The 15535-nt window shown below is 38.3% G+C and overlaps 1 protein-coding gene across 5 annotated transcripts in view; it reads right to left on the reverse strand.

Moving 5' to 3' along the window:
* LOC100749773 (glutamate receptor ionotropic, kainate 2) overlaps positions 1–15535 on the reverse strand; it is a 292766-nt gene that overhangs the window by 158952 nt on the left and 118279 nt on the right. The window lies entirely within an intron of this gene.

The raw sequence follows: 15535 nt of genomic DNA on the forward strand, positions 1-15535 counted from the left end.
ACTATAAACATTGTTTCAAAACACAATTATTATAAAATATTCTGTACATTATTAATGTTAATGAAAATGAACTATTACATTTCGTTAATCAGGCGTAGCTCGTAGTAACTGTTACCTAATTTTTACCGATCACTTGAAAAATTGGTCGTGGTATCGCCTTTTACATAAAATCAGCGGAGTGTGTTTACACTTTTGCTTGTCACTGTATATCAGTAACAGCGCGTATATTGATCATACTTAGAATTGGTTCAGTTTCTTGTGCTCTTTTTTGTAAATTTCTTACATATGGCATTTTCAGATAATTTTGAAGTAACGTCGATGTAAAAGTAGAAAGCAATATCGAGTTACATTGTTGAAAAAGACTTGGGGGTGAGTTTACATCGGTGCAACTAGAGCATGTAGAATTGCAAGTCGTAATTTGAAGAGGTAACTCGCATCTGCCAAATATCTTCCTAGAAAGCTACGTGAATTTCAGGAAACACGAGCTTTACTCTAATTCGTTCGAATAGGTTGCCGTGTTTTTTGGTGTAATATATTACAGTTTCGGAATTGAAACCGTTCTCTCCAAAGTGTTCTCCTTTTATTAAATTAGATCTCGTTTCTTTAACCGAAGCTATTGAAATATATCGTGCCTCTACCTTTCATTCTGTTCGCATATATAGAAACTCGCGAGTAGAAACGTTAATTAAAAAACCTAACCTATTTTATCGCTGCAACTTCAAATAATTTTAACTGGGCTCTGTTTCAGAAACTCGCCAAAGAAAAAGGAAGCAAACCAATCTACTTAAACAAACCCCAGAGCCAGAATCGAAAACAGTGGTGCTACGATTTCATCGCAATGTGTCGCAAGCCACGCTCAGTCCATCCTAAACTTCTCTGGAAACCCGAATCACTCCATTGGCAAACAACCTGGGGTAGTTGCGCGACACGCTTCGAAGGAGTTGGTGAAATAAAGACGGGGTCACCGAATTCGGTGAATCGAACCTCGTGTCTCGTAATTCTGAACACAATGTTCCGGAATGATAAGATTTTATTGGCGCGACGAGCGACGAACCGTCTCGTTCAATAGTCTCCCGCGCTCGTTACGCATCGAAACGCATCCGTTTCCCATCCTGAACCATCTATGAGCTTGCAACATCGTCATCCATGCTCGTCAATTAGAATAAAACTACCGTTAGCGATCGAAGCAGACGGACAAATTCCACCGACGCGATTTCCTATACAACAGACGATGATAACATCGCTCGTTAAACTCATACACAAGTTCTACAACCTGTTTCGAGAACCAAGTGCCTTCGATTGACGCAATAATATTAGAGCAACAATCTGTTGAGTTATCTGAGTTAAGTAAGATACAATATATTGTAAAATACAACTTTGAACTTCGTACAGAATAGTTGAACTTGTTATACCTCATCAGATACCACTAGCATCTGACACGAAGAGAAAATGGAATTTCGGGTACAAATGAAAAATATAACGATTCATATTTCTTGTCTTTTATGAAAGACTAACTATAAAATTCAATATGTTACTGGCCAATTTCACGTTAAAATCTTTTAAGATCTTTTCATTTGTTTTTGGGATTAGATATATGTTTTCGTCAGTGTCATGAATATCCAAAAGGTATTAAGTTAAACATAATACAATAAACTAAACTGATATTATTAATTTCTTTCTTACGAAAGAAAGTGAACCAAGGAGCATCGAAAACAAATAAAAGGACAATTTTGAAAAAAATTAAACTTTGACAATATCATGCTCTTCCTTTGCAGTCTTCAAATATAAATCATACAACGATTTACAATCAGATTCCAAGAATTGCATATCAAGTTGCTTATAGTTTTACTGAAATAGTCCTATCTTATCCTGAATTCATAGGGTTACAAAATTTCGTGCAATTATCTGCAATTTTATCCTTATATTAGCGTGTTGAATATCGAAGAAACTGACGACGATCAAGGTCCTCGACGACTAACATACTACACGATGCTAAAACCTAAAACGCGATCTATAGGGTTGCACAGATAAAAGAGGAAGAAACAAAGAAAAGGAGAATGCTAGTGCGAAGGTACAGCTCGTAGGAAATAGGAGTAACGAGCACTTGCTATTCTTAGGATAAAGTTCGTCTCCAACCGCCTCTTTATTTCCACTCGGCTGCTGGCTGTCTCGGATACGGTTTATCGTCGCCCCGTTGCGCCGCGCCGCGCTCTCTTTGCAAATAGATGCCTAAACGCGCGCACCGTTGCTGTCGTAAACAGTTTCGGCTCGGTGTGAGAGGTTCTGCTCTCCGCGCGTTGTTCTACGAGTGAAAAGGTGCGATATTTGGAGGGTCGGTTCTTGAGGGTTGCAAGTCGTGAACTTAAATCGAGCAAGGTGCGCGGCTTGGAAGGAATAACGTTTGAAATTGTTGTTTTACGGTGTACTGGCAACGCTAAGAACGCGATGCTACCGTGGCGCGATGGGTTTTTGATTTTTTGAAATAGCTCCTGCTCGAGAAAATGAAGTGAAAGGTTTTTGTGTAAAGTAGCACGATATTGAATACGCTGCGGTTTATTTCGTGTGAAACTATGCGAGAATTTTTATACTTCGAATATCGAATCTTGGTTTACTACGTTTCTATACGCGATCTGAGCTAACTTCGTAACTCAAATTCGTAGCTCCAATGGAAAATGAATGAATCATTGTGGATCAACGGATTTTATTCAAGTATTTATGTTATATATAATATATATTCGGTTTAATTGGTTTTGTTGATATGGAGTCATTAAAACCCTTCTGCACAATAATTTACCAGTAATATCAGTGAATTGACAAGCTAAAAGTTGTAGGTTACAGACTTCTTTCTCATAATTTTACACTTTTATGTTAAATAGGGTAGTTATATGATTTGTAGATTGTAAAATCTTGTTTGATTTATTATCCAACGTGTTGCTGTTACGCAAGAAAATTTATTACTACTGGTAATTTGTGACTCGTAAATCTGTGCAGAAGGACCCAGATAAGTAATTGCTTGCTTGAAAATAATACATCGCAACAACGCACTCGCTCATATTCCATTATCAGTCAACGAATCTTTTGTAGTAAGGAGATTTTTGTGCCAACGATAAAATAAGTATTTAGAATGTCGTGTCTGATCTAATAAACACTAAATATTTTGAAGAAAATTGTATACTTTGATTCTCAGAAATCAAACATTCATCAATTTGTAATTTTGAATATAGAATGCTTTAAATCATGTCTATAGCGTTAGAAGAGGTGATTCTGTAAATCTATATTTATAACGTCGCGTCGTATCGAATTCGTCCTTTCGACAGTTAACGAGATAGCGACGTTGACGTATGAGCGACGCATGAAATGTCGCAATGGAAATCCCCGTATATCGACGATTTAAAAAGGGCATGAAGCTTACACGCGTTTGTTCGCGTTCCACGAACCATCGCTTGAATACGCGTCATATTATCGCAAACGCTTCGATTTACTCAGATATATTCGAAATCTTGAACAAATCAAAACTGCAAGCTGAAGCTGTACACGTAGGTTGACAGTTGCCAGAAATGCGAGTAATCTTTATAAACCTCGCTAACAATAACAGCTGTTTGAAACAAAATCTAGTACGTCGTAGGACGAAGAAATTAAAAAATCTGGACACGTATGAAAATACCAGGAATAAGATTAAAACAGAAACTGAGAAATTCTAGATTCCTGGAGAAGGATAGGATGAAACACTTTTCGAACTTCCATTTCACATAAATGAAAGTTTCGGAGGTAACGTCGAGATCGAAAATACGTAAGATGCATCAAAATCAAAATGACAGCGATCTGAAGAGCGCATTTCGTGGAAATGTCTGGAATAAAGGGTTTACTCGCGAGTCATATTACTCCGGTGAATATTCAAAATTAAGTTTCCACCACTAAGGAGAAATTTCACTCTCGAGACGTGTTCCCCTCGCTCGGGTTACATCGCTGAATTTCAATTTTCACGCGAGCTATATTGCGGTGTAATCCGCGTTCGTCGCCTACACTCTCGAAAACTCTGCCAGCCACCCTTTCCCGAAGTATTCATGGAACAAATCAAATTCAGCAATCGTGGGAATGATGGAGGATCGACAATCGAACGTACAAAGATAAATACGATATCCGGCGGTTAAACGAAATTCGCCGATAAACGAGAAGGTAGGGTTTTCCGAGAGGAACGATCGTATTGGCATTTTTCATAACCGTTAGCCTCCTGATGAACCTCGAACGCTCTGTGGCCCACATTTCGTAGCTCGTCAACGGTTAATAACGTATCGTTCGCCCTGCTGCTGCCCATTCGATAAATCAAGTGACTTCGACCGCCGAAATGGAGGGTCTCAGCTGTAGAGAGCTTTCTCCTTTTCTCCTCGCCCAAGGAAATTGCCACGGCCGAACCTTATTTTCTAGAAACTTATTTCATCCTGCATGGTTGTAAACGGTGTACAAACGCTAACGCGAGCGTGATTTATTATTATGTGCCGATAGAACGACTTTACGGTCACCTTAGTTGCCAGCACGGATATTAAACCAGACATAATCCATTTTTCATCATTAATTCCAGGACTTCGAAATATGGAACCGTTAACGCTATATCAAATGATCGAACCGAAGACAGACGCGATCGTGTTTATGCGCGCCAACAATTACAGTTCTGCAGAGAATAGTTTTAAAGTTTAATATACTGTTAGCCAATAATACATCTCTAGAACTTTGAGCGAACTCGTCGTGTTTTCCACGTGTGGTTTTCAATTACAATTCAACAGAGAATTTCAAGCAGATGTTGCATACGCGCCGTGAGTCGATTTTAGGATGTCTGGTCGATTCAAATATTTACCAACAAGTCAAAACCGAACCGTGTGTGCGCTTGGAATTTGTTTCATGTCTGAGCCCCACCATTCTATGAATGTTTGAATAATAATAGCGGTTATGCAGAGTATGCGAAGGAAAATTAGCAACATCGAAACAGTCAGCACTATCGACCTTTCAATAAGCACGCCGACCAAATAGCAAAGCTACGTTCATTCCTATATGTTACAGGGTTCGTTTTCTACACAGTATTTTGATTTGATAAACTGTCCTTTATCGAGACGCGTTAAGTGCATACGTTATATTAATACAGAGTTTGATAGGTATTACTCCATTTATTATACTATTAAATACATTTCATAGTAGAACAGTGGATCATAGACATGAATTAGGTACATGAAATATGAAATGATCTCTAAATTACGAATAAAAGATCGAAAATCGGTCGCGTTTTTGTACAGAAAATCGCTACATATGAAAATCGCCCGGCTGTTGAAGGGTTAATGGATTAAACTTTACGAAGCTCTCAAAAATCCCGATTTTCCCAGCAAACAAGCCTCCCGCATTACTCGTTTCCATACGCATGTGTATGCGTTTGTGGATATTCGAAACAACGGACAAAAAAAAAAAGGATGTGATCGTAGATTCGTGAAAATACAAGGATCGTGATACACGTGTATCGTGGTACCCTGTCGTCCATACAAGATAGACCAGGGTAAGAGGTCCTGCATATGTGTTGGAGGAATTTTCACGGTTACGTCCGCCATGCGGACTACGGCTTATGGGTTTTATGACCCGAGACTCGTGCAACATCGGCTATGCATCGTAAGCAAAGTGCTTATTTACTCCACGGCTCGTTAATTTTCGTTCGAGTAAAATATAAGCGCGGCCATCGCGCGTCTACGACCGGCTGCCTTGTGGTCGCGCAGGAATTACGATGTTTATACGTGTACCGATAATTTTATGCCAGTGTTACGGTGAGTATCATTCCGGTGGTTTCCGATACGAGCGCCGCATGAAAATGGTGGCTGAATGATTGCCAGACTACGCAATGGCAAGCAGCAGTGCCGCGTTGCTTCTATTCATACATCAAAACGGTGACGATAAAATAAATTGCGGTATTATGCTGCTTTTAATTGTACCATGTCGCCATTTTACGAGTCTCCGTTATTGGTGGAATTAAGCGTAGTCTAGAGATTTTTAGTGAGTTCATGAAAGCATTGGAGGAATGTGTACATTATCGCCTGCATAGAGGCTCGCGAAAGTGTTCGAACACTTTTATGCGTATATTGTACGTACCATATAAAATATATCGAAATTTCATTAGAAATATAGCGAGACACGGCTACGTATCTACGACTACGATTACGAGAAATAACGGTTGTTATTAAATTTCCGTCCGTTTTCTTCATCGTTTTGCATTGATAATTAAATTGTCCATTATTTCACGAATTAAGTGTAATTTATGTTACGACAGTTTCATGATCTACGGATTAAAACGTCGCGGCGAAATATGTGCGCAGCAAGTAGCAATTAGAGGTACCTGTTAAAAGATCATTAATCAGCTCACTGGAATCGGCTTAGCGTAATGCTTGATACAACGAAGATTATCTTCGTAATTTCCACTTTACCGGAGGATATTTACGTAGACGTAAAACGTGTCTCTACCCTTCCAATTACGTCTGCACGCTTAAACTAAAATATCCTAGTCATATTCCGTTTCAGTCCACCGTGAAACAAAAATCAGTTCTCACACAACTAAAATAATCACGTTAATCTTCTAAACTGGATTACGCAATTTCTACAAACATCAGCCTAAGCGAGCATAAAAGTAATCTTTCAAAGAAAATACTTCTCGATTAACCCTAAATATGTTATATTACACATTTGGTTGAAGATATCGAAAAAAGTATTTTAAGGATATTAACAGATTCATTATTTAAAGATGTATTAAAGTGAATAAAATAGTGTATATTAATCGTCAAGAATAGTTTCATTTATAAATACCTAATTCTTAATCGTGTGAGTAAGTGTGCCAAAACTATACTTCGTCCTTTGCATAGCGGAAATTGGTTCGGTTCTGACTCATGCAAATATTTCACATTTGTTTCTATCTAAAATACATCTACGTTATTATTCTATTAAACTACACGAACGATTTATGTTTCAAGCAAATTCAATTGTCATGTATAACTTCGGAAAGCTCCAAATAAAATAAAATATTCGACATCCGTGACAACAATGATCCAGCCTCCGTTCGGCAAGAATTAAATCACTGACAACCTCTGTCATTTACGATTTCCACACGATCGGAGGCAAATTTGGTGCACGAAACGATTCTCCTCGAATTAAACGGCCCCGTTAAATTTATCGGGAGAAGAAAAGGGCCTGGTTGTTACCGGGGCTCGATTGTTCATTGCGAACGGCGCCGTGGCACCCGTTAAATCTGGCGATCGATCGAGGGTACGCGGGAGAGCACTTTTGTCGCGTGGAAATTTATTCATTTGGAGTGCGGCCGCGGAACGCGCGATACGAAGCCCGGGCGAACCAGGTTGCGCGATTTATCGCGTTTTGCTCCGAGTTTCCGTTTTACAAAACCGTGGTAACCGTTCTCCGATCCGAATCCGTCAGCCGCGAAAGCGCTTTACCCGCATTAGCTCGCGTCTCGATTATTGATACCAGACCTCAAGCGACATCGCAACCCGTATAAACCGGAATTAAAACGGATCCAAGCGAAACCAATTTACTTCGGTGGATTTCAATTCCCTAGCCACCGGTCGAGCAGATAACAGTGAAAAACGAATTATTTCCCGAGGTCGATGATGACTCGCGGGAACACCAGATACACCTCTCATCGGTGATCATCCGGCGAGACCTTTCGTTTTTTATAGCTCTTGAAATAAGAACCACTGGCAGGGACAGATAAGTCGTATTTTGACAGGATACCGCGGATGATTTTTCATTCGAATCGATTTTGACAGAATTGTTAGGATATAGGGAGTATCGAGGAATATTTCAACGCTATCGTACGATAGTACTGACTTTGAGTTGAAATTTGCCGAAACCGTGAAATTTAATCTGATTTTATTATATTAAGCTTGAGATAAAGGTTTCAAAGCATTATATTATCAAAAGTGAATAATATAATTCTGGGTAAAATAACAATATCGAACATTGGAAATGATTTTAACTTGCATTAAATCAAATTTATAAAGCCACGAGTTATATTACGATATAAGCTTTCAATGATAAATTGGGTTTGATAAGGAAAAATACCATAACCTTGCTTTTTATTCAGCGATAAACGCAGAAGTAAAATTATTTCTATTTTCGTAATTTGTGCGAAGTATATTCTTTCTACTGTTTCCTAATATAAAATACATCAGCGGAGAATAATTTCGGTTAAATTTTCAGAAATATTTACATATATCTATTTATATATTCGCCTGTACATATATATTTTACTGGAAACAAATATCAATTTCAACGTTTGGCGATGCAATTCTCAGATAATCCCCAGAGTTTCCGATTTTCCGTATAAATACGATATTTTGCCCTACGGCGTTGCCATTAAAACGACATCGACGAAAAGTTATGGACACGAGCAAAATCGCCAGCGGCGTCGTCGGATATTTGACGATCGCGCGTCCGGATTCAAAAAAGAAAAATGGGGAAGAATAAAGACAAAAGAGGACACGCGAATATGCTGTGTGTCGCGCGGGCGTAAAAGATTTACCAGGAATTACATATTCAAAATGCTCGAGCAGACGATTTTTGATCGGCCGCCGATCGAGGAATGGTTTTCCAGCAGAATCCGTGGTATGCAAATAGAGGGGCGCGCGGTTATATTTACATACGCTGAAAGGTATGACCGGGGCTCAGCCCTTGCGCAGATCCCGAGATGAATATATGTACGTATTTTCTCACCAGATTTCACGATCACTGTGAAAAACGTGCGTCGTTGCTCTACAAAATTCCATAATATGAAAATTGGATGAAACAATTTTTTGCCACTTGATTCCACCAGATAATATAAATAGAGTTTTTTTATATTAAATGAATCATTATATTAAATCATTTCTCTCTCTCTCTCTCTCTCTCTCTCTCTTTCTCTCCTTCGATTATATCTTATTTATAGATACTGTATTTATGACGTTCTGTTCGTTAGAATAATAAGGTAGGTCGATAAATTGATAAAGGTTCACCTGGCTAAATTGTTCTGACTGTTTCCATGTGTAATTATATGGCCGGATAATTGAGATACGCCCATGCGTATGTATAAAGCGTCGATTGGCCGATTAATTAATATTCTATCGTATATGGTTCTTCAATTATTTATTTCCGCATTGGTTATGACATAAAATCAAATTAACCAAGATCGTGACCGAATTTCGCCTCTATCGTTAAAGATTCATCGATCCCTCCTCCGATGATTTATACAGCTTTAATAATACGAAAATGTTATCTCCCGCGTGATTTATACGATGAAATATTTAGCGTGGTATTACGCAGTAGATTCTCTTTCAATATTGATAATACGCTCAAGTAGTCCCATTCCAAGTATTACACTGACTAGGTGGATTTATAATATGCAACACGCCGCACTCCTATATAGTAGTTTAATCTTTGAACCATCGACGATCGATATATTGGCAAAAACATAATAGAGCAAGCACCACTTGCGGCTACCGAGCCACTTGGGTCGCCTCTCTTTGAAGCAGACGATCGTTTAGCACACTAACCGCTTCAGCTCGATGCACGCATGTTTGGCCCACGTAAACACCGCATTCTCTTCATGTTCGCTGGATGATGCTTTCTGAAATCGTTCAACCAGCTTCCTAAGCCAACGACAAAGAAACCTTTACGATTTTATTACAATCTCTGCACAAAGTATCCAAGTCGATTCAATTTAACAAACACTATTCGTTTTTTGTACTTTGATGATATAGCGTACAACCAAACACAAAGAGATATTTTAACCAATTGTTCAAAGTTTCCGGTATTTATTCACTAACATGTGTTACGTGAACAAAGACTAAGCCGATGTATCAATTTTATTGGAAAGGTTCTGATATTGAACGAGATATAAAAAATAGAACGCGGATGAATATTTTTCTACCAGTGGAACGCTGTCTACGTGCGTCTGATCATAAACGACCATTATCACTTGTGGGTGTCTGCGCGCCAAGTTTCTTGAGTGCCAACAAACGTTGTTTCGACGGATACGAACAAACATTGTAAACTTGAGTCACGATCGTTGAATCCAACGATATTTCGAGGCTGTAACAGCTCGTCTAAACTCCAATTTGCCTGCGGCCGTAAAATCGCACAAGAAACACTATCCAAAGGGCAAAACGGAATCAATCACGGCAGACGTAGGTCGAAATTGTCGATTAATGTGTGTTAAAGTGTTTCAGTAGAATCAGAAGTCTAGTTGGAAGGCGGCTCTAATGGTGGGAGGCCTTCTTTCAACGCGAACAAATTGCGTTCCAGTTGGGACGGCGTCAAAGAATGGGCCAGCTAAATTGATCAAGAGCAGTTTCGCCATTTTAATTACGCCGCCTTTGAAAGTCGCACGCGTATTTAATGCGAGTCCTCCAGCTACCATTCCTCGTTTATTAGCTTCCCGTGCTGCCTCCTGTATCACATCCTGCGCAACAGAATAGGAAAAGGGGTCACTTTGCAACGTTTCACTAAGAACAGAGAAAATCGAACGTTTGCTTCGGAAAATGAGACTAATAAACGATCCATTTTCTTGTCTTTCCCTAACCGTTTTCCATTTTTCTTTTTCCCCCACTCATTCGAAATTTCAACAACGACTACGTATCGTTCTACGCTTTTGTTCTTTGCCGTGTCACGATCTAACGATGTATTGCGCGCGCTAACTGCCAGTCGACGAAAATTAATTGCGCCACGATAAACCCGCCACCAACCTTTTGATGTAAGTTCTTCAATCGATCCATAGTCGATGTTTCGTGGTCACGAACGACGAATTCCACGGCTGTAAATCGACTGGTGATTCTTGTCGCGTATACGTCATTTATTTGCGGCGAACACCGACAACGCATGAATATCGAGTTTGAGATTCATTCATGGAACATAACGTGGAAAGCGAAGGGCAGAGTGAAGTAGTCGAACTCGACGAGTGCAACTACGGTATTAAAATTCATTCAGGATCAATTTCCTACAGGAGGTCGACTCTCTGACTGTAAACAAGCTCGGTGAAGTGACCCTTTCTCTTTTTTCAATTTTCATATTTTCAGAGATATTTGCAGAGATATTTGGAGACTGTACACGAGGAACATTTGCACTCCAGCCACGATTAAATTTATTCTTCGATTTGTTCGAGATATCAGGACAACCTTTTACTTTTTTAAATCGCGTAATAATTTTTCTTGTAATAGGATAAATTGAAAGTTTTAATCTTTCAATTTAATCTTCAAACTTTTACGCGTTGTCTGTATGGTCTGTGACATGATTGGAACCAGTGTTATTTTTTAAAGACAGATTAACCTTTTCCATTACTCTAATGGTTTCCGAGATATTCTAAAAAATACATTTGCGATTCTCAAAAATTATTTTCATCCCTAAAAAAATGGGGAGGGGATGATTACAAACAAAAAATATTTAGGTCAAGTATTTTTCAAAACACTATTCTTTTTAAATATTTCATTGGGTCGGTAATTAAAAATTGGGTTAGATTTTTGGTAGTAGTTATTTACTGAATTTGGCTACAGAATTTTTCACGCAACCTCAAATACAAGATTTTTTCACTTTGCATTCTCTCAAAACTCCTAAAGGTGTCTACACTTTGTTGTATCTATTTAATTTCTTAGTTTATTAACTCATTATATTCCACGAAAGAGTACGAACTTTCACACAATTTTATTTAGAACACAGGATGTAGTCTTCACGTAAACGTAGTAATGGATACAATATAGAACATTTATGACTGCGTTCATTATACACTCATAATGGCAAGTACTTCAACTTGGTTGATCCTTTAAAAGTAGGTTAGTCGTCATATATTGGAAATTTTTCTAACTTATTTCTAACTTTTCTAACTTTCTAACATATTCGAAACCAACACCGACTGGAAACAAAAATTGTATAAAGCGTTTGTTAGTTTCGAAATATATGAATTTCACCTGAAAATCGACATCACTGATGACGAGACAAACAATGAAACATAAATCATACATGTCATCCTAGTTGGATGACATTAAATCATATTGTAACGCTAACAATTCTATGTAATAGCGAACTGGGTTATACAATAAATTATAGTTTAACATCAGCTTGCATTAATCTGACATTAAGCCAGCTGGGCGCAGAGATTCCAGGTGAATCTCAAATCCACCAAACCAAGCCTTGAATCGAGGTAGACGGCCAAAACCGGTAATTAGCTTTGAGTTGATCAACCGTTAGTGATTTTCTCTCGAGAAGAACCTCTCTCTACCTCATAAAATAATCAACCCTAGGTTTACAACTTGTTTCAAACTCTCGCAGAACATCAAAGACCGCGATTATTTAATCAAAGATAGGTATGTAAACACTAGTTAGAGCGATATTTGATGTATGAGAACTTAATTTAATTTGATAAAGATTTTCCCTCTCTTATTCCAATTATTTGTTTTTATACTTGGATATGTTTGTCGTGAATGAGTGAAAATTGTAGGCTAGTAAGAAAGAATGATAGAGCAAGTTCACTTAAGGTATAAAACTAAAAGTTATAACGTTTAAGGGAATAGAGGCTGCGCTACGGAGCGTGAAGACGCTAGTTGGACTCTTCCCAAGCGTTTAACAAGCCTATTGTCTGCGTTCACACACACAGTATATTAGAATCTATAGCGTTTCCGTTATGGGGTCTACATGAAAATCTATGAAGATTTATAGTTTTTGGTAATTGGACTTGAACTCAAAGTTTTCAATATTTCCCACTCTCTCTCGCGAAAGTGAGCTGAACGTGAGTTAAACTTCCTGAAATACAAATCTTTGCACGTGGTCCTAATTCAAGCACCAGCATATTTTAATAAATGTTTACATTCTGAGGATCTAAAGAATCTATATTGAAAATAAAACGCACCCTGATAAATCACATCACATTTCAAAGAACTTAAATGTTAGTTGAAAATTAGAATTCGTTAAGACAACAATCAGAATAACTGTAAAATGTTTCACACGGTTATAATTATCACGAAACTTTCAGTATCTGGCTGGTTTCGAGAGAACGACTCGACAATTGAATGAAGAGGTCACCAGTAATCGACAATTTTCGAGGAGCCTGGAGTACCGCGGCCTATATATGGTCGTTAACACGCGTTGTAATTAAACTGAAGTCTACAAACCAGGAGTGGTAGGTGCAGTGTAGGTGAAGTGGGTCGCCGGCAAACGTGGTCCACGGCAGACACCATGGATTATTACGTACTATCCGCATAGTGTTCCGGGACCATTCCAGCCACATTGTAAGACAACGTCCTCGCTATCTACATCCTCTGTGCGAGTCTCAGTTAAGCGTACTGCTCACACGGTTATTGAAAACGACGCTCTGAGTCGAGCGTGATAACATTAACGCGACAATTTGCGACTATGTTTTCACGACAAAAGACAGAAATAAATTGAAAATTTAATTTTTTGCGTAGATTAATTGTTTTGGGTTCCTTATTCGAAATATTAATCTACATATGTAAATCTTATTATTATTTTGTAAAACAACTTGGGAATAAGTTACCGATAATTGTTGTAAAATGGCACATATCGATTCGTTTTGTACTGTGTTTTTTGTATTTCTACGTATATAGGGTAATGAGAAAGAGGTGAGCGATATTTATAAGGTGTGATTCTAAATATCAAGACAATGAGAAAGGTTCGTGTACGAAAATATCTCCGCGTAGACGAAGTAGAATATGAAACTTTGGAAGTTTCCTTTAAGTTATCGTATAAAAGCGCCACCGTACAAACGCGTAGAGGAATAAATCTAAATTTTCGCTTACAGGATACGACGCTTCAAAGCAGTAAAAAATATCCAGATTCCGTGAAAAACTCACGAGCTTGTCATGTAACTTAACGCGAGCGATTATGTCTGAGTTCAGACACTTTCCAGTCACTCATGCGCATTCTCTTTCTCTCAAGGGAAGAACAAGAAGAAAACAGTAGACTCAACAAGAAGCATACCTAAAAGACTATTTCCAAGCATAGTAAAGAAAACGTACAGAATAATGTGTTTCTCTCAGAAACGCATTTCATCCAAAAAAAGCTTAAATTTATCAGGTGTCAGATCCATGATAAAAAAAGAAAAGAGAAACGTAGTGGTCGAACCACAAGCTGAGCATTTCTAATAAGAGAGCACCACGCCACAGAGAACATTTTTATCAAAGCAAGCACATGTAAACTGTCCGTAAACTATTTCCAGCAAAAACATGTCTCACTCAAAAGCTACACATTTATTTAGTGTCACTTCTATGACAAAAAAAGTAAAACACGGTAGACAAGGGACACGCGGAACATTTTTAATAAGCTGCGCGGTTAGCTGTCGTTTCCGCGATTTCGATGAAAGTCCGCTACACTCGCGGCGCTCTGAAAATTGTTGGCGCGCCAACCGGGCCGATTCTAAGCCCCGTCCCGAATACAAATATCTTCGAAGCATTCGAGGCGAAGTTGAAAAATATGATAGGTCCCGGGACTTCCATACCTATTCGTTCTGGGTTCCTGGCTCAAGTATTCATATTAAATCCACGGGGCTTCTTGCTCCGCCCGGTCAATGTCTCAGTTATATTACGTTTCTGTCCGAAGGAGGGATGGTTCTTACGCGACATTATCCGAGTATCAAGAGCCAGCCGCACGTGTTCCCGTTCTATCGGAGCAACCCGAGCGGAAACAGCAGAGGAATGCGTATATATCCGGGCGAGAAAGGGACCACGAGCGGACGATGTTGCTCTGCGTCTTGATGTAAAGTCACATTATAGCGAGCCTCCGTGTTTCGCGGTATGTAGAAGGTACGGTACGTATAAATTCCATGCGGAAATCTGTATTTCCATCTGTATCCGAGTATCCTTCAAGAACCATTCTTGCTTGAAATGGCAGGAAAATTATCTACACTTTTGTTTAAACGTATTAATACAGCTGCTGATTTTATATTAGACGCGATAACTGGTTTGGATTATCAAGAAAATGAATAACCGAGCGTTAATTTTCATTCATAATCATGCAAAAATTGGCAGAAGAGGAAAATGATGAATTATATATATATAAGAACATAATAATCCTATAATCTTCTACCGTAGAAATTTGTGAAACGTTAATAATGCGAATTGCTGAATCGTGTACGAATATGTAACAGTGTTTTATCGAAAGCGAAATATGTGCGTACTTTACAGTAATGCAATAGAAATTATCCGAATTGATCGTGACACACGCTGTTTTGATATAATCAAAATGAAACAAAACAATAGAATGAAATTGTTTTCATATAAGAAGTCATTTTTAAATGCTTATAATATAATATATGTAGAAATTGATAAAGTTCTTGAAGATAAACCCAGTATTTGTTCCTGTCTTTTAATCTTTCTTTTAAAGTATTTTCCATCAACAAATGTTCCAGTTATTACCGTTCTATTAATTCACTGTATTTCATTTTTCTATTGTTAAGGTATTCTCGGTATCCGCGAAACTGTATTGGCTTTTACACGACAAAATAAACTTTCGCAAGACA

This window comes from Bombus impatiens, unplaced genomic scaffold, assembly GCF_000188095.3.
Source record: "Bombus impatiens unplaced genomic scaffold, BIMP_2.2 scf_1117, whole genome shotgun sequence".
In the NCBI taxonomy this organism is placed as follows: Eukaryota; Metazoa; Arthropoda; class Insecta; order Hymenoptera; family Apidae; genus Bombus; species Bombus impatiens.